Consider the following 21,395-nt stretch of genomic DNA (forward strand, 5'->3'; position numbering starts at 1 on the left):
AGGAAGAACTACACGGGTATTCGTAGAATCAACGTGTTCGATCTTCATTTATCGCACCACGCACTACATCAAAAAATTATGCGTTTCATGCACATTTCTCTTTCACATGCCAATTCAAAAGTGACTCAACCTATTGCTCAATCTTCTGTAAAGTTCAAACTAACATTAAAGTTTTTATATTATATTAACTTAATGATGTCACATGGATCTCTATAATTAGTTGGTTTCTTCCCATGCAGTAATAAACTAATAACAAAAACCTCTTCATAAAGGCATCATCTTCATCTATAAATACCATTAAGCCTTTAATTAGTTTCACACCACAAAAGTAGCAACTATTTTTCAATACTTCTAGGTAAGCTAGTTTTCACTTCACAATCTAAAGTCCCAAAATGGCTTTGAAAACTACTGCATTTTTCCTCACTCTCAACATTCTGTTCTTCGCTTTGTTAAGTTCAGACCCGGTATCTGCTCAAGCCACTTGCCCTAGAAACGGATTCCAGCTCGGTGCATGTGCCGGTGTGCTGAATAACTTTCTCGGTAGCGTACAACTAGGAACCCCGCCAACCGAACCTTGTTGCAGCATCTTCTTTGGACTTGCTAACTTTGAGGCCGCAGTATGCCTTTGCAATTCTGTTAAAACTTCCTTCTTGGGTGTTAACTTTGATACATTATTGCCCTCCTTGAACTTTGTTCTTAACAGCTGTGCTAAGGAGGTCCCGTCGGGTTTCGAGTGGGGCAAGTGTTAGTGGGACTCTTCAGTTATTCTGCGAGTGTGTTTGTTGTTCTTGGTTGAAGTCGCTATTTTGTTTTTGGCGTGTTTTTGTTTAATTTGAAGTGTTATGTTTTGTTATGATACTTACTTGAAGTGAAAGGTTTCCCACCTTCGCTAGTATTGTTTGATCCTGTCATAGTTAAATCATGTGATTAGGACTATTTGTATTTTATTTGAATTAAGAATAAAGATGATTGTTTTCAAGATTTGTTAGTTTTGCATACGACCTTGTGTTCCTTATTCCTAAACAATACATGACTATGAATCTCTACCAAAATGCTCTAAAAATACTAAGCAAACATTAATTCAGAAACGGTTGAGAGTGCAAAAGAACATTATGCATGGTGGTGTGTTCTTTCATAGGCAAATGCGCATCTCAAGATCACTCAAGACCATGGTAATGTTTCCTTACATGATAAGCGATTACGTTCCTAGCATGTCATTGTCAAGAATACATCAAAACTATTCAAGCAGGGGTGGCTCTTATGGTGTACGGGGAGCAGTGGCGGACCCAGGAATTTTTCCATGGGGGTGCGGAACATTTTTAAAAATTTTAGGCCTCTAGGTATATGAGTAAAAAAATCGGTTCGTATCGGGTCGGGTCGGGTCGGTCATGTAAAACAAACGAACATCAAACTAAATTTATATAATAATCAAAAACATGTAAACTTTGTTACAAACATAATTAAAACGTCGACGCCCTACGGGTTTTCATTTTTTGAAATCTATCCAAAACATCATTTAAAACTAAATTTTTAAACAATTCTTTCTCTATATAACTGGTTAATGGGCTAAGACTTACTGGGCTAGCTAGTTAGGAATTATAAGTGGGTAAATGTATGGGTATTTGGGTTTAGTTAGTTAGGTATTAAAAGTTATATAATTTAGGTAGTATTTTTTTTAAATAAGAGTTTACCAAAAAATTAAAATATAAATTGATAACACTTTTTACCTAAGGGGTGCGTTCAAGGGTGCGGTCGAAAAATCCAAGGGGTGCGGACGAAAAATTCCAAGGGGTGCGGACGGGATTTTCGACGGAGTTTAACACTATTTTTTTCCCCCGGGGGTGCGCCCGCCCACCTTGAAGTGGGCTTGGGTCCGCCCCTGACGGGGAGGACTTCCGCACAAGGCCCGTGATTTCGAGGGGCACGGGATTATTTAAAAAAAATCGATATATATATGTTATTTTTCTTTAAAAAAAATTGTACACACATACCAAATCCAATATAGAGGCCCATTATCAAATACATTTTTATGCTTTATAATTACCCAACTTAACATTAGGTTTATTGGGCCCAACCCAATACATTTTTATGCTTTATAATATGTTTTTTATCGTTAAAGCATATGGGCACATTTTTCGAGCTCGAATAGGGTACGTGAATTCTCAGAGACGCCACTGTATTCAAGGTATATTACTTGTTATTGTTATACCCAATAGAGTTTAGTAGGCCAAGGGTTTAAAAAAGGATGTTGGCGATTTTAGGATCATTTTAGCTAGTTGAATTTACTTAGAATGGAAGGGGAATATGAATAAACATTGGAGACAAGTTAGAAGGTCTGACATGCCCACTTGTTCAAGTCTATTTTAATTCAGGCAGACCCATTGGATCGTTTTAACTAAATATTGTGCTCTTTATGTCAATTCTTTATTTACTTCTATGTTTTTGTTAAGAATAGACGACACTTTGAGTCCTTATTTTATAAAATTGTCACTTTAAGTCCCCAACGTTTGCAATTAAATCAATCCCCCCCCCCTTACTGCATAACGACATCACCATTCTATTAGATTGAGGATGAAATGACTGATATACCCTTTCATTTTACAACCCTATGTTATCTACTAAGTGACACTTTAAGTCCCTGTGTTATTTAAATATTTCCCTCAAAAAAAATTTAACCAACTATATTAACTACCAAGTGATCATAAAATTTGTACCATACACAGCTGAACCGTTTCCCCCTTACAGTTGACCATTAGCACAATGACCATTACAGTTAACCCTTACAATGACCCTGCAGCACAATGACCGTGCAAATACACAATGACCATTACAGTTAAATGTCAAAATTCAAAGTAAAATTTAACGTCAAATGGCCATTACACAATAACCATTACAGTTAACCCTACAAATGACCATTCACACTTGACCCATTAGAAATGACCATCCACACTTGACCCATCACAGTTAACCAAGATGTCCTTTTATTTACTTGTCATGTTATATCATTTTCAAGTTGTCCTAGTGTTCTATATTGTTGTTATGGAGTTGGTTTGACAATCTGGTTTTGTGGGACTACCCTGCAGGTTCTCTACATGTGTTTAAACAAGATGAATTCTATTCAAACAAGATGAATCTAGGCTGATGATCTTTTCACAAGATGAATTCTATTCAAAGAAGATGAATTTTTCAATTTGGTTTTGTGGGACTAGGCTACTGATCTTGTTTTATTGGTTAGGTAACCTAGTCAACTATGAATGGTCATTTAAGGATGCCCTAGTGTACTATTTTGTTGTTATCAAGTCAACTGTGAATGGCCATATAAAGATCACATAAAACTGCTTCAAAAGACTTATATAATGTGCTTCAAAATGTAACCAATGAACCATCCAAGCAGTCTACTAATCAAACATATAAACTGTAACCAATGTACCAAACAACCATCCAATAAATTGTTTCAAAAGACTAATATAATGATTACTTAATATAAATTATACCATTAACATAAACTATTACCTAATATAAGTCATACCATTAACATACTAAGTAAGTAATCTTATTGTTCCTAAACTGCTTCAAAATCCATTATATGTACTACTTGCCGTTAACGTAAACTAGTTCAAAATGCATCATGCCTAATACTTACTATTAACATAAACTAATCGTTTCTTTGATTTTGTCCACGCTCAAAATGGTAGTTCAGGATCGGTAGACCTACCAGCAAAACGACAGTGTGAAGCTCCTTATGTGTGAGGGTCAAGTTAACCCTCACTTGACCTACAAAAATCAAACTGAAATCAGTCAACATTCAACATTCAAATGAACATAAAATAAGTCAACATAGTCAAATGAACATAAAATAAGTCAACATAGTCAAATGAACATAAAATCAGTCAACATAATACCTCTAATCAAGCTTAATAGTGTAACGTTCCATATTTTTCAATCTTTTTCCATTTTATTTTAATTCGTATTTTATATTCGACTTTTTTTTGCAATTCAAGACTTGATCATAATGGAAACTATATTTCAGACCATACTTGTTTAATCTTACATACACAATACGTAAACAACCATGACATACCTGTTTTAATTTTTTAAACCGAGCCATGCATCAAGGTTATATTTTCTCGAAATTATATCCATACATATTCATACATTACACATGCTTACATACACTTTAAAACCCAAAAAAAATATGCTTAACTGTGTTTTTTGAGCACCAAATAACCAACCTAACAACTCAAAGGACTAAAAATTAAAATTTTCCATCTTCCCAACTACTTTCTTTAATGTCCTAACTCTCAACCACCTTCATTAACTCCCAAACCCTAATCTCCACTTATATTTGCAACCTTTCCCCACCTCATAAACACTTTCAACACTCCTAAACCACTTTCAAACTCTCTCAAATCATCAAGATATCTTCCACTTTTGAACAAAAAATTCTAAGTCCAAAAAGTGAGTTTTTAGCTTGTTCTTACACTTTTTCTTCTTGTTTTTCTTATTCTCCTTCCTTGGATAAGCTCTAGGAGTATTACCACATGTTTACCAAGGTAAACAAAGATAGTATATCGGCATTTTAAGGTCCAAAGTTAAGATTCTATCAAACTTTTTAAACTTGTCTTATCTTTACTTTGTTTCTTGGAACTTTTGCACACCAAACCGAGTAACCAACAAGTTCTATTGTTGAGAGACTTGTGTTAAGGTTTTGTTCCAGAACTTTGAGGTTCATACAGGGACGGATCTAGGATTCGCGCCAAGCGGTAACGTTTTATAAATAAGCGGTAACGAAATCGAAAAAACGTCAATTTTTTCCAAAATTTACAATAATTTTACACTACCGCCGGAGCGCCAAGCCGTAGCGGAGGCTACCCCTTATATCTATGTACATCCGCCCCTGGGTTCATATGCCTCCATTTAATTCATTCTAAGTCCCTAAGTAATCTCCAAGAAACAAAGGCAGACTTTAAGGTTTTGTTCCAGAACTTTGAGGTTCATACAGTGGCGGATCTAGGATTCACGCCAAGCAGTAACGTTTTATAAATAAGCGGTAACGAAATCGAAAAAAAAAACGTCAAATTTTTCCAAAATTTACACTAATTTTACACTACCACCGGAACGCCAAGCCGTAGCGGAGGCTACCCCTTATATCTATTTACATCCGCCCCTGGGTTCATATGCCTCCATTTAATTCATTCTAAGTCCCTAAGTAATCTCCAAGAAACAAAGGGAGCAAAGCTACACAAGTCTCTAACCATGCAATGTTGGAAGCACTCGTCTAGTTATCTTCACTTGGTTACTTAGTGAATTATATAGTATATTTATGTATTCATAGTTGTATTCATGACCATCTGAATCATCCTTGTGGTGATTTTGTATAATGGTGAACATCATGTGGTTAGTGGATTACCCTACCTCTAATACATGAAAAATACATGACTATAATATACTTATTAATGTACCTATATAATACTTCCAAAAACTAAATTATAACATCAACTGAGACAATGGTCGAATGTTATATGTTAAGGTGTAATTTATCTTACTCTTGGACTTCTTATATTGGACTTTTAATGAGTATAGCACTCATGAAAAACACTAACTAAAATTGTGTCAAAATAAGTATCTAAGCAAGATATACTTTTATGTATTTTCATACTTCTAATTTCCCGAATACATTCTATCATTAGACTCCATAAACTCATACACATTTGTTTACCTTATAGGGTAACTTTGGTGATTCCATCCTACGAAACCGCTCACTCGCATTTTTGTGGAAATATCTTCGAAAACCACACTTTAAATCACGTTGGGTTGCAACATGTATCGATATTAAATTCACAATCACACATACAAGCAATCTTATACAATTAATCAATCACTCAATCCTTAAACATGCTATTTGTTATGTCACACCCCAACCGATGGCGGAATCATCGGGGTATGGCACTGAGCGAAACAGATTGTCCAGAAGTTTCCACAACAACTATTAATACAAATTCAGTTTAAATGATACGTCCCATACCGTATCCCGAATAAATAAACAAGTTATTACAGATAACATCCAAACAAATAAATCTTGTTCCGACAACTCAGATTTAATTATTACAAAAACCAAATATTGTTTAAATACCCCTAAAGGCCCAGACTGACAAGATCTACTGACAACTATGCACTAGCTGCTGGATCCTGACAGACAACTATTTGTTGGGGGCCTCTAGAGACTTATTCTAGCCTCGCTTTCCTAGCAAGCTTACACCTTAAACACCTGTCACATACGCTAAAATAAAGTCAATACATATAATGTAAAGGTGAGCATACAAGTTTGATAATAGCACATAGAGTTCGAATAATTTACGCATAACCAGCACGTACACAGAGGAAAACGAAGCATGTTAATTATCAACATGGATCTATCGATACCAACGACTGCGGGTTGACTGTCCGAGACAGTTCGCAATACATGATTACCACCGTAATCCATGCAAGTAATTGTCCTCAACAACCCCCGTGTGAACGGGTGCTGAGTCCAAACTATAGTACTACGTTGCTAAGGCAGGTAGACAGCATTCCATGTGTAAACATAACAACAAGCATTCATTTAGTCACGTGATACATGCAAACGGTTAGCGTTCAAATAGTTTGAATAGTGTGTTCGTTTGTGGTTTGATAAGTAACGTATGTAACACCCAAAAGTGCTAAAGCAAAAAGGGTTCGAGAATACTCACAGTGATTGATTATGGATTGAAGGGAGCGCTGAGAGTAGGGTTAGCCTGAATAGTTCGATAGTATAACGATGAGTAACGCGGAAATGCTAACAAGTGTAAATGGTTCGAACAGTCTGGTCGATCGAAAAGTAGGTTCGATCGAACAGCCCTATCCGTTCGGTTGGTCTAACCGTTCGGATAGTCTGCTCGATCGGCCGGAAGGCTCGATCGGCTTGGACAGTTCAAGTGGATTGTTTCTTCCTTTAGGAAGGATGTGTTTGTGTATGATGGTTTGAACTTTTGAAGTTTTTGCAGCATTATTTGAAAACATTGAAGTGTTCTTACCTTTCAAGTCGATCGATCGATCGAACGGGTAGTTCGATCGGTCGGCCCAACCGATCGGTTAGTCAACTTCGGTTGCAAGACCTTAATGAATGGTCACTCAATCGGTCAGCATGTCCGTTCGAGCAGCATTCTAAGGCTTGACAAGTTTGGAAACGATTAAGTGTTGAAGCGTAGTATCTCATGATCCGAAGAGTAATGTTTACCAAACACAGTTCGATCGACATCACCTCGCCAATACTATACCTCATGAAATTTGGTAAAGTGTGGGACCATGTGTTAGCCGATCGGCTGGCCAGGTCGATCGGCTGGTATGCCCGATCGGCTGGACTGTTCGTTGGAACAGCCTAGCCGTTCGGCCAGCAATTTTGACCTGGTCGGTCTTTCATCTAACACTTGGCTGTTTTGGTTATTTGATTTCAAGGTATTTTGACAACGAGTTGAACCACATAACGTGGGTTCTTACTTGTTTCACCAGTTCGGGCAGGAATCACCCAAGTCCTGCGGGTGAACTGTTCGGAACGGTAGTTTAACGTTTAACCCGGAATCGGTGAACCTCGTAGATAGAATCCGAATCTTGAACCTCATGACTGTTGAAATGATGAGTTTGTTGGTTCAAGCTCCGTTTCTACCGGTTTTCAAGGTGTTGAGTGTAAAGGAGCTGAAAGATAGTTGGAAAATCCATCTTTCGATCTTTCACACCGTGAAATATCTAGATCTATGATAGATTTTAGTTTGTTTATGTGGAAATCGGTTAGATCTAAGCTTTTCATGGTGGAATGAGGCCAAGACATGATGTTCTTGAAGAACACCATGATGACATCATCCAAGAACACCTAGATCTTGGTGATTTCATGGTTAGAATCCAAGATTTGAAAGATAGAAAGGTGTAGAATCGTATAATGATAAAAAAAACGTACAAGAATTAGAGTGAAAACTTACCGAAGTTGAGAGAAATCTGAGAAAAAGTGAAGAATAAGAGCTGGTCGGTCAGAGCTTTCCAAAAGTGGTAAAGATGACATTAACAGCCCTATTTATAGGCTCCAAAAGAGGGAAGTGTCAACCGATCGGACAGGTATCCTGATCGGCAGGCCCACTTGATCGAACAGTATGTTCGATCGGATGGCCTGCTCGATCAGCGTGTCCCTGTTCGATCAGTAGCCTGTTTCGAGTGTTTCGCGACGATTTTGATATTTCGATTTAGATGGACGATGATACGAATATGATAGAGTTTCCTAATCAAATTACTTTCAGTCCCAACTAGTATATCAGCATATAAGCATCTATAATTCACATTTCGGATTCGTTTTCGGTTTCGATTGAGTTCGATTGCTTTTCGAGTTTCGATTCGATTCGATTGATTACCACACATCTCAACGTAAAGTAAACATGCACAAGTAACACATAAGGCACACACACACGTATAACAATACCAAGGTTCGCATAATTCGAGATTCGAGTTCGATGATTGATTCGATTAGCTTGATTATCGGTTGATTAACTTTATCGCATTGATACTTCCTACTATTCAAAGTCGATTAACATTCGATTATTTAGATTAGACAATACTTACTCCACATAATACAAAAATTAAAATAGACTAATCATAGTCAAAAGTCAAACTTTGACTTTGACTTTGACATTCGAAAACACGGGGTGTTACAGCCTCCCCTTGTTTAGGGAATTTCGTCCCGAAATTAGGCTGAAAGCTACACAACACCGTGATTTACCAATTTGATGCTTCAGGTCTATTTATTTAAACGACTGCGGGTACTTGGCCTTCATGTCGCGTTCGAGTTCCCAAGTGAACTCCGCGCCTCGTTTGCCTTCCCATCGGACTTTCACGATAGGGATGCGTGAGCGCCTGAGCTGCATGGTTTGGCGATCCATGATTTCGACAGCCTTTTCCACGAAGTGCAGCGTTTCATTGACATGAAGATCGTCTAGCGGTACGATTAAATCATGATCAGCAAGGCATTTTCAGAGGTTAGAGACGTGGAAAGTCGAGTGGACGTTACTGAGTTCCTCCGGTAGTTCGAGTCTGTAGGCGACTTTTCCGATCCTTTCCAGAATCTTAAAAGGTCCAACATATCGAGGCGCGAGTTTCCCTTTCTTGCCGAATCGGACTACACCCTTCCAAGGTGATACCTTTAGGAGTACATAGTCGCCAACGTCAAATTCAAGGGGCTTGCGTCTTCTATCGGCATAACTTTTCTGCCTATTTCGAGCTTTCACCAAGTTGTCTCGAATTTGGAGGACTTTGTCAATCGTTTCTTGTAGAATCTCGGGACCGGTTAATTGGGAATGACCGATCTCGTGCCACACAATAGGCGAACGACATCTTCTTCCATATAGGGCCTCGAACGGTGCCATTTGGATGCTGGCATGATAGCTATTGTTGTACGAGAATTCGACTAGGGACAGGTATTTGTTCCAACTTCCCCCGAAATCTATGACACACGCACGGAGCATGTCTTCAAGAGTACGGATCGTTCTCTCAGTCTGTCCGTCGGTTTGAGGATGGAATGCGGTACTCAGATTAAGTGACGTGCCAAGCGCTGCTTGAAATGTTTCCCACAATCTCGAGGTAAACCGAGCATCACGATCTGAGATGATGTCGCGAGGCGTACCATGATTTCAAATGATCTCGTCGGTGTAGATTTGGGCTAGTCGTTCCACCTTGGAGTCTTCTCGTATTGGCAAAAAGTGGGCTGATTTGGTCAGACGATCAACTATAACCCAAATACTGTCGTGACCTGATGGCGTGGGCGGAAGCTTAGTTATGAAATCCATAGCTATACTCTCCCACTTCCATATAGGTATCGGCGGTTGTTCGAGTAAGCCAGAAGGTCTTTGATGTTCAGCCTTAATTCTTGCACAAGTTAAACAACTTCCAACATAGAGGGCAATATCCCGTTTCATACCCGGCCACCAGTACTTGTAGCGAAGGTCCTGGTACATCTTGTCAGCACCGGGATGGATAGAATATCGGGATTTGTGGGCTTCATTCATGATAATCTTTCGTAAGTCGTTCCGTGTAGGGATCCAAATTTGGTCTAGATAATAGAAGGTCCCATCTGATTTGCTTACTAACTGAGCTCCATCGTGATAGATCCTCTCTTTCTTCAATGTACGCTCGTTAAAGCAAGCATGTTGAGCTTCGCGAATTAGAGTTTCGAGGTCACGTTGGGCTTGAACATTTCGGATACTGAGTACATAGCTCTTTCTGCTGAGCGCGTCGGCAACAACATTTATCTTGCCTGGGTGATAACGAATCTCGCAGTCGTAATCGTTGAGGAGTTCTACCCATCGGCGTTGATGCATGTTAAGTTCTCTCTGATTGAAAATGTGTTGTAAACTCCTGTGATCGGTATAGATCGTACACTTGGTACCATACAGGTAGTGTCGCCAAATCTTCAATGCAAAGACAACTGCGCCTAGCTCGAGGTCGTGGGTTGTATAGTTCTTCTCGTGGATCTTGAGCTGACGAGATGCGTAAGCTATAACCTTGTCTCGTTGCATAAGGACACAGCCAAGGCCAAGGTTAGAAGCATCACAGTAGACAACGAAGTCGTCGCTTCCGTCGGGCAGCGTAAGAATTGGAGCGTTGCACAGCATATGCTTGAGGGTTTGAAAGGCAGACTCTTGTGCAGTTCCCCACACAAAAGGCTTGTCCTTATGAGTAAGAGCGGAAAGCGGCACAGCGATCTTAGAGAATCCTTCAATAAATCGTCGATAATAGCTCGCTAGTCCGAGAAATGATCGAACTTCAGACGGGTTCTTAGGCGTAATCCAACTCTTGACTGCTTCAATCTTCACGGGATCGACGTGTATTCCCTGACTATTCACGGTGTGACCCAGAAACTGAACCTCTTGTAGAACTTGGCGTAGAGTTGATTCCCCTGAAGTAACTCGAGGACCAAACGTAGATGTTGCGCGTATTCGGCTTTCGACTTGGAATAGATCAAGACATCGTCGATGAACACAATGATGAAACGGTCTAGAAATGGCTTACACACGCGATTCACTAGATCCATGAAAACCGCGGGTGCGTTAGTTAAACCAAAAGGCATAACAACAAACTCATAGTGGCCATATCGGGTTCGAAACGCGGATTTGGGGATGTCTTCCTCTTGAATCCGCAATTGATGATAGCCTGAACGCAGATCGATCTTCGAGAAACACTTGGCACCTTACAGCTGATCAAATAAGTCGTCGATTCGGGGCGAAGGGTATTGGTTCTTGATGGTTAGCTTATTCAACTCCCGATAGTCGATGCACATCCGGAACGACCCATCCTTCTTTTTTACGGAAAGGACTGGCGCGCCCCAAGGAGAGGTGCTCGGGCGAATAAAGCCTTTTTCAAGCAATTCCTGGAGTTGGTTTGAGAGTTCCCGCATTTCGGATGGAGCGAGTCGATAAGGAGCTTTGGCAACAGGGTTAGCTCCAGGAATGAGGTCAATACGAAAGTCGATATCACGACTTGGCGGTAGTCCTGGGAGATCATCAGGGAACACCTGAGGAAACTCACGGACCACTGGAACATCCTTGACTTCAACTTTCTTCTTCTTTTCCTTCTCCGCTACTACAATGTTGGCCAAGAAGGCTCGGTATTCCTTGCGGAGATACTTGCTGGCTTGAATGTACGACATGAGTTTAAGACCTTTCGAAGCTGTTTCACCGTATACACATAGAAGATCACCATTTGCGAGCGAGAATCAAATCATCTTATCAAAGCACACAACTTCAGCATGGTTTTCGCGAAGAAAGTCCATGCCTACTATGACGTCGAAACTTCCGAGTTGCATCGGAATGAGGTCGATCGGGAAGATGTGATTGTTGAGCTCGAGAGTAAAATCATGGAGAACAGAGTTAACGGCAACAGTTCTTCCAGTAGCGACTTCGACTTCGGATGACGAGGAAAGATAAGAGCGCTTACGACTAAGGAGCTTCTCGAATTCAAACGACACAAAGCAGTTATCGACTCCAGTATTAAACAAACACGATGCATATATACCATTCACAAGGAACGTATCATTGACCACGTTGTTATCAGCCTGAGCCTGACGGGCATTGATGTTGAAGGTTCGGGCATGGGCTGCTTGCTGCTGTTGCTGAGGCTGCTGCTGTTGCTGAGGCTGCTGTTGCTGCTGGGGCTCTTGCATAACCACCTGGTTCGGGCACCTGTTCGCAAAGTGGTTAGGATCACCACATGCAAAGCAAACTCGAGCATTGACTGCGGGTGCTTGAGCTGCTGGTTGACCTTGAGGGGCGGGGAGTAGAGCTTGGTTGATAGTAGCTTGAACTGGGGCTTGACGGGGACCATAGCGACAGTTCGCAGTGAAATGACCGTAGAGGTTGCAGTGAGCGCAAAAACGATAGGCGAGTCCCACCGGATGATGATATGAGCATGTTGGGCAGAGTGGGTGAGGACCTGTGTATGCACGCTTTGCTGGCAGTGCATTGATCACTGGAGCTGAGCGATGGTGCGATTGCTGCTGAGCTGGTACAGCTTGGAGAGGAGCAGTAGTGGTTGCAATGGCACAGCTCTTGTTGCTGGAGCTGTTGTTGTTGTGCTTCTTCTTTCTTCTTGATGACTTGGAGGATTGAGCAGCGGCGGTTTCGGTGGATGCTGTTGTGGTGGCTTGGTGCAGAGACTTGGTTTGCTTATCCCAAAAACCAGACTTCACCCGCTTGTCATTGATCTCAGCGGCAAGTAGGTAAGTCTCTTCGATTGTTGCTGGCTTGGCGGCATGAACAAAATCGGCTACACAATCTGACAAAGCTCGAATGTACTTCTTGATGGTCTGATCTGGAGTCTTGACCTGATCGGGACAAATGATGCTAAGCTGCTTGAAGCGAGCAGTGAGAGCAGCGTTGTCTCCATCCTTCTGCTTGATGGTCCAAAACTCGTTCTCCAGCTTTTGGCGTTCATGGGGAGGGCAGAATTCGTCGATCATAATTGCTTTCAACTCCTCCCATGTTAGCTCATAAGCTGCATCATTTCCGCGCTTGTTTCGTTCGGCCGTCCACCAGTCTAGAGCACGGCACTGGAAGACGCCTGTAGCATTGAGAGTGCGGAGATTTTCAGGACATCCGCTTTGGCGCAGGGTGACTTCGACTGAGTCGAACCAATGGAACATGGCAGTAGGGCCATCTTCTCCGGTGAACTCTTTGGGTCCGCATTCTTTGAACTGCTTGAAGCTGAAAGCAGCCTTGCTTGCATCTTTGGGAGCTTCTGTTCGCGATTCTTCAGACGACTTGCTGGCGTTTTCATAAACGTTGCTCACAACTTTTGCCACGCTTTTGGCGATGATGGCGGCGAGACGCTTGTCCCTCTTCTCTTGACGAGTCAGATGGTGTCGGGATCCAGTCGACGACATGGTCTGCAACAGACATCGTCACAGGACTCAACACAACGTAATTCGAATCTCACCTCACACGTCTAGACTACTAAAGCTCAGGAACACGAGTACAGCACAAATCACATAACTACACAGGCGCAAAGCACAAAATCCACATAACCACAGAAGCACGTAAGCACGTAGAGCACAGATTCACAGAAGCACATAAACACGCACACCTAACACAGAGTCAGCCAAAATACAGAAACCTATCCTTCCAAGTTCGCATGTTGTTCGTATAGCGATCACGTATAGCATATCGAGTAGCATAGTATAGTATAGCCCAACTTAGTCGTATAGCATAGCATAGTATCGTCTAGATTGCAACTGAATATCGGATTGTGATAGAATAGCAATGCGAGTCGTGTGTGTTGATCGAAATGACGGCAAAATCGAATAACCTTTCAGAAATATAAACACACAAACAGTTAACGCACACATAAACACATAAAATCGACGAGTCATCAGATTACGCGATTGCGATTCTCAGAATCGAAACACATAAAATCGAGAGATAGATTGTCTATGGCTACTAGACATCGACTAACCAAGGTAGTTCGACTATTAACAGTAGACTTGTCGTCACTTTCGACATTCGGGATCGTGCTTCTGCCTCGATTCTTGGGTATTCCACACGCGTTCCCTAGGTCATACTTGTGAGTTCAGGTCGTTGGAGTTCGTCGGATGCCTTGGTGAGATGAAATAATATTCGGAACAAATTGTCAAGGTTAGCGTTTCACCCCTGGCTTAGCAATTTCTTCCTTGTTTTTGAGAAATCAAGGAGAAATTTTCATCAAAATGTGGATTTCACTCCTGATTTGGTATAATTCTCCTCGTTTGTTAGTGAAAATAATAAGATAAGCATGAATAAATGAATAAAAGCAGCATAAGCCAGGCAGTTTGGTCAGGAGTTTGCGGCTTTCACACCTAATCCTGACTAGATTGCTGGCTTTGATTGAAATTCGAGTGCAGTGATAGCGAGGATTGCATGAATAGAGCACATAAATTTGGTCTGATGGTTCCTAGCTATAGTCTAGGTCTCTAAGACAGCGACTCGGACTAGGTCGTGTCTAACCTAATTCCCCATAGTTATGGCTCTGATACCAATCTGTCACACCCCAACCGATGGCGGAATCATCGGGGCATGGCACTGAGCGAAACAGATTGTCCAGAAGTTTCCACAACAACTATTAATACAAATTCAGTTTAAATTATACGTCCCATACCGTATCCCGAATAAATAAACAAGTTATTACAGATAACATCCAAACAAATAAATCCTGTTCCGACAACTCAGATTTAATTATTACAAAAACCAAATATTGTTTAAATACCCCTAAAGACCCAGACTGACAAGATCTACTGACAACTATGCACTAGCCGCTGGATCCTGACAGACAACTATTTGTTGGGGGCCTCTAGAGACTTATTCTAGCCTCGCTTTCCTAGCAAGCTTACACCTTAAACACCTGTCACATACGTTAAAATAAAGCCAATACATATAATGTAAAGGTGAGCATATAAGTTTGATAATAGCATATAGAGTTCGAATAATTTATGCATAACCAGCACGTACACAGAGGAAAAGGAAGCATGTTAATTATCGACATGGATCTATCGATGCCAACGACTGCGGGTTGACTGTCCGAAACAGTTCGCAATACATGATTACCACCGTAATCCATGCAAGTAATTGTCCTTAACAACCCCCGTGTGAACGGGTGCTGAGTCCAAACTATAGTACTACGTTGCTAAGGCAGGTAGACAGCATTCCACGTGTAAACATAACAACAAGCATTCATTTAGTCACGTAATACATGCAAACGGTTAGCGTTCAAATAGTTTGAATAGTGTGTTCGTTTGTGGTTTGATAAGTAACGTATGTAACACCCAAAAGTGCTAAAGCAAAAAGGGTTCGAGTATACTCACAGTGATTGATTATGGATTGAAGGGAGCGCTGAGAGTAGGGTTAGCCTGAATAGTTCGATAGTATAATGATGAGTAACGCGGAAATGCTAACAAGTGTAAATGGTTCGAACAGTCTGGTCGATCGAACAGTAGGTTCGATCGAACAGCCATATCCGTTCGGTTGGTCTAACCGTTCGGATAGTCTGCTCGATCGGCCGGAAGGCTCGATCGGCTTGGACAGTTCAAGTGGATTGTTTCTTCCTTTAGGAAGGATGTGTTTGTGTATGATGGTTTGAACTTCTGAAGTTTTTGCAGCATTATTTGAAAACATTGAAGTGTTCTTACCTTTCAAGTCGATCGATCGATCGAACGGGTAGTTCGATCGGTCGGCCCAACCGATCGGTTAGTCAACTTCAGTTGCAAGACCTCAATGAATGGTCACTCAATCGGTCAGCATGTCCGTTCGAGTAGCATTCTAAGGCTTGACAAGTTTGGAAACGATTAAGTGTTGAAGCATAGTATCTCATGATCCGAAGAGTAATGTTTACCAAACACAGTTCGATCGACATCACCTCGCCAATACTATACCTCATGAAATTTGGTAAAGTGTGGGACCATGTGTTAGCCGATCGGCTGGCCCGGTCGATCGGCTGGTATACCCGATCGGCTGGACTGTTCGTTCGAACAGCCTAGCCGTTCGGCCAGCAATTCTGACCTGGTCGGTCTTTCGTCTAACACTTGGCTGTTTTGGTTATTTGATTTCAAGGTATTTGACAACGAGTTAAACCATAGAACGTGGGTTCTTACTTGCTTCACCGGTTCGGGTAGGAATCACTCAAGTCCAGCCGGTGAACTGTTCGGAACGGTAGTTTAACGTTTAACCCGGAATCGGTGAACCTCGTGGATAGAATCCGAATCTTGAACCTCATGACTGTTGAAATGATGAGTTTGTTGGTTCAAGCTCCGTTTCTACCGGTTTTCAAGGTGTTGAGTGTAAAGGAGTTGAAAGATAGTTGGAAAATCCGTCTTTCAATCTTTTACACCGTGAAATGTCTAGATCTATGATAGATTTTAGTTTGTTTATGTGGAAATCGGTTAGATCTAAGCTATTCATGGTGGAATGAGGCCAAGACATGATGTTCTTGAAGAACACCATGATGACATCATCCAAGAACACCTAGATCTTGGTGATTTCACGGTTAGAATCCAAGATTTGAAAGATAGAAAGGTGTAGAATCGTATAGTGATAAAAAACATACAAGAATTAGAGTGAAAACTTACCGGAGTTGAGAGAAATCTGAGAAAAAGTGAAGAATAAGAGCTGGTCGGTCAGAGCTTTCCAAAAGTGGTAAAGATGACATTGACAGCCCTATTTATAGGCTCCAAAAGAGGGAAGTGTCAACCGATCGGACAGGCATCCTGATCGGCTGGCCCACTCGATCGAACAGCATGTTCGATCGGATGGCCTGCTCGATCAGCGTGTCCCTATTCGATCAGTAGCCTGTTTCGAGTGTTTCGCGACGATTTTGATATTTCGATTTCGATGGACGATGATACGAAAATGTGTTTCCTAATCAAATTACTTTCAGTCCCAACTACTATATCAGCATATAAGCATCTATAATTCACATTTCGGTTTCGGTTTCGATTGATTTCGATTGCTTTTCGAGTTTCGATTCGATTCGATTGATTACCACACATCACAACGTAAAGTAAACATGCACAAGTAACACATAAGGCACACACACACGTATAACAATACCAAGGTTCGCATAATTCGAGATTCGAGTTCGATGATTGATTCGATTAGCTTGATTATCGGTTGATTAACTTTATCGCATTGATACTTCCTACTATTTAAAGTCGATTAACATTCGATTATTTAGATTAGACAACACTTACTCCACATAATACAAAAATTAAAATAGACTAATCATAGTCAAAAGTCAAACTTTGACTTTGACTTTGACATTCGAAAACACGGGGTGTTACATGTTATGCTACTTGTTTATATATACTAGGACACTAGTATGCATGATATCTATCATTAACTTTGCAAGCCTCCATTAGCATGTATAGCGCTATAGGAGTATCACACCGCCCCGTTTGTTAGGTCATTGTTAGGTATTCAATCAATACGATCTTATTCACTTCGGTGATAAGATTACGCTAGTAGACACTTTGGTTTGATTTATTGTTATTGCAAGCTAGTATAACTTAGCATACAATTAATATATGGATTTGAGACTATATTTATACTTATGCTACGTTGACAAACTAGTATGCTTACCGACATAATTTGTGTTAACGGATATTTTATACATGTTGCAGGCAATATTTGATGATGCGACTACAAAAAATCTATCAAGGGTGGACTAGAAACTCACCAAGTCTTATTTATGTGTTTTATGTTTTAGTCGTGAAACTTGCAATTGTTGTATTTTCCATTTTCATGAACAATGTAATGCTTGAGTAGTGAAATGAAATGAAACTTTGATACATAAATTATTGTCACAAATTTAGCATTATATTTTCTTTAAGCAATCCCTTTCGTTCCGCCTCAATGTTTCCGTCATCGGTTGGGTTATGACAAATTGGTATCAGAGCCATAACTATAGGGAATTAGGTTAATTGTCATGATTTGACCTAGTCTATAGTGAAGAAACCCGCATAAGTGTTACTTATGCCTTATTTGACCATTTCTTTATTATGCTTAAAAATACTTGATTCTGTCTAAATTTGCTTATATTTTATCTTTTGGTGTTAATACATTGTCTTTCCAAAGGCGAACTTATACTACGACACAAAGACACTCGTATATCACAAACGAAACGACCTCACCAAAATAGGGGTGATTTCCTCACTTTGGTGACGACATTTAATCCGCTAAATTATTATTTTTATGAAATTTTACCATCGAGTTAGGAGTGATTTACTTACCTTTATCAAATTTCACTTATCTCATTATTGTGGACGTTTATCAATGAGTGGGATGAATTTCCATATCTCGACGGATAAGTACCAACCACGTTTCAAAACGACACCATCAAGTTAGTAGTGATATCCACATCTTGATGACAAATTCCATTCCTTGATTATCAATCTCTCCAAAGTCTCAGACTTTCCATTGATGAAGGACATGTAGTAACCGGAAGGGTGAAACCGTCAACCGAAATTTCGACGAGAGCATTCCACTTATTAGACCAAAGCATGATTACCGAACTCAAAGAAAGTTTTTATTACATTGGATTAGTCTTTGTTCCGTTCCGGAACATTCAAAGTATTAATCGGACATCTTTTAAACTTATACTTGTTTTATGATATTTATGCTTCAACCTTTCCTCTTTACAAAATTCAAACTTTTCGTTTATTTATATAACCAAATTGGAACATCCAAGATTTATTTTAAACATCCCATTGATGAACATTTCATCTTAGACCACACTATGTCAACTATTTGATAAAAACCCCTTTCCTTATCCTCAAACATTCATCATCGGTTTTCAAAATTCCTAAAACTTATAACCAATCACCATCTTACTTTCTTGGTTTATTGATTACATTTTTTTAAAGCTTACGAGTTATCTACACAATTACAATTACATCCTATCTTGAATATCTCAATGTTTCGACTTTTAATTCAAAATCTCATTAATTTCTCGAAAGTCATCGATCCGACCTTGTTCTTTTCTTTCAAACACCAATACCCTATATAACACAGCGTGTGTTAAATCTTTTCATGCCTCAATTATTTTCACATACAAAACTCTTCTCAATTTTTATAGTATGCTATCTATCAAACTCCTTAATCTAGTGATTCTTGCCACAAATCTTCGTAATTAATCCAATTACCAATAATCACTCACATTATCCTATTTATCAAAAGTCACCTTATTTTAAATAAATCCGCAATACTTCTTCGTATGAACGTGTGGTTCTTATAGATGCATTTTCAAACGTCGACCCCACCTAGTTAGTGAACCATAAGTGACTAGTAATCGCCCTAATCAAGGAACAAAAAAAAGTCAACCTACACGCCTTAGAGGCACCAACTGAAAGGATAACCATCAACTTAGTGCTAGCTTTCCTACTGGTGACCCTAACAAGTGCCTTAGGACGCGGACAAACAACCTAAGGCCACAAATCCCTAACAAGCGCCTTAGGGCGAGGAGGAACAACCTAAGGCCACAAACCGGAAACCAAACTTTTATAACCCCAACTATACCCATAAACCAGAAAAAAAAAATTATATAGAACCAGTAGTACCTAGGAAACCTCATCATACATAACCGGTAACTTCCACAATCCCACTCATACACGTGTAGTGTGTGCCAAGTATCACACCTATAGTCATTTAGTCGGAAACCGACACCACACTACCAAACTAGCACTCAAGCAACCTATTACTTCCATCCCACCGATCAACCCAATGCCTATGCACACCATAGGTTTAGTGACTCAAGCCATACATGCCAACACCAACGAAGTTTGATCATCTATAAGTTCGTTTTTCATTAGTTTTTTTTTTTCCAAAACCTAATTTCTACAAACCTATGAGTACAAATTTTCTCACCTTGTGTAAAATGCCCCAAGCTCATCCTCTAATATTTTTTCTCGAATACTCAAGGATGCTAACGTTTCGTTTCAGGTATAAACACGTGAGTAGAAATTCATGAAAATCAGGCAACCTATGACGCCTCTCAACGAAATTGATACTTCCTTTATAAATTTACCCCTTCAAATGACAACAAACACGATTCTCCAACAACAGACTTAAATGTTCCTGTTATCGTTGAACTCGACTCCTACTCAACCCAAGAGCAAATCTCTTATGGGTTAATCCTTCTCTTTTCCCAAACTTTTTATGATCAGAACATTCTATACATTTGAGATAACATGTGAGACATACATATGTTTATCATTACTCACATTTGAGCTTATACATTCAACATTACTTGTTAGTCAAACAATATGCTTATCATTACTCATGCTTGAACTCATACCTTTGGCATTACATGTTTAGTCTTACATAAGTTTGTCCTTACTCATACACACTTGACGTAACACGATTAGTTTTACTTACGCATACTTGAATACAATCGCATAATCGCATATACACGCGCCTGGTACTTCTATGCACTGCATCTCCCACGAATTCATACACAAATCCATGACAAATCACACTCTGGGTCTTACCCAAAACAATCGCATATCCATCTTTACTTTAATCTCATACTTTACATTTGAATACCTTCATAGTCAAAACTTTTTAACACTATGCATTTTGCTCACCTATTTTAGAGTCTGACATCTCAACTATATCATGTATGTCCTTATTCTTATCCTTAGACCCATACACCAGTAGTACAACCTATGCGAATCATGCAATGACCGGATAACTACGAGTGCTCACGTAATTATAACGGTAGGCGCATGAAAATCATAGCAATTTTATTGTGTGTCGTAACGCAAAACGTAATATGACATCGAGTAATGATAGAGATGTGACATGGATATGGCATGGTGGATTAGACGTCACTGGTAACTTACTATATATAAGTGTTCCTACCATGTTAACAAAAGTTACGTGAAACATGCCATGAGAAATTCGGTGTTATTTAGACCTTGTTTTACTAAAAAATAATACCTATCAAACAAACGTTAGTATATCACAAACCTTTTTCCTTACCACAAGCACTCTCGGCGGTGCAGCTTTCATTTCATCACACACCACAAACATGTGACAACCCTCAAAATTCCATGTATCCGTACAATTTATTAATGATAATTAAAGTGCTTGATGATTGTGTGGAATTACTTAACTGCTCTCTGATTACTGTGTTATACTTACATGTGCTTGTTAACATACTAGTAGTGTACAGAAAAGTTACTAAATAGTCCTGTGTGTTTTCCTAAGTGTTAGAAATTAAAAGTGTTACAAAAATATATATATAGGACACTTTACGAATTAATTAAGCACTTTAACGGAACAACACCGAAGCGAATAACCGGACTTTACCCGGAACACAAAAAT

This window comes from Helianthus annuus, chromosome 13 (assembly GCF_002127325.2).
Source record: "Helianthus annuus cultivar XRQ/B chromosome 13, HanXRQr2.0-SUNRISE, whole genome shotgun sequence".
Classification (NCBI taxonomy): domain Eukaryota; kingdom Viridiplantae; phylum Streptophyta; class Magnoliopsida; order Asterales; family Asteraceae; genus Helianthus; species Helianthus annuus.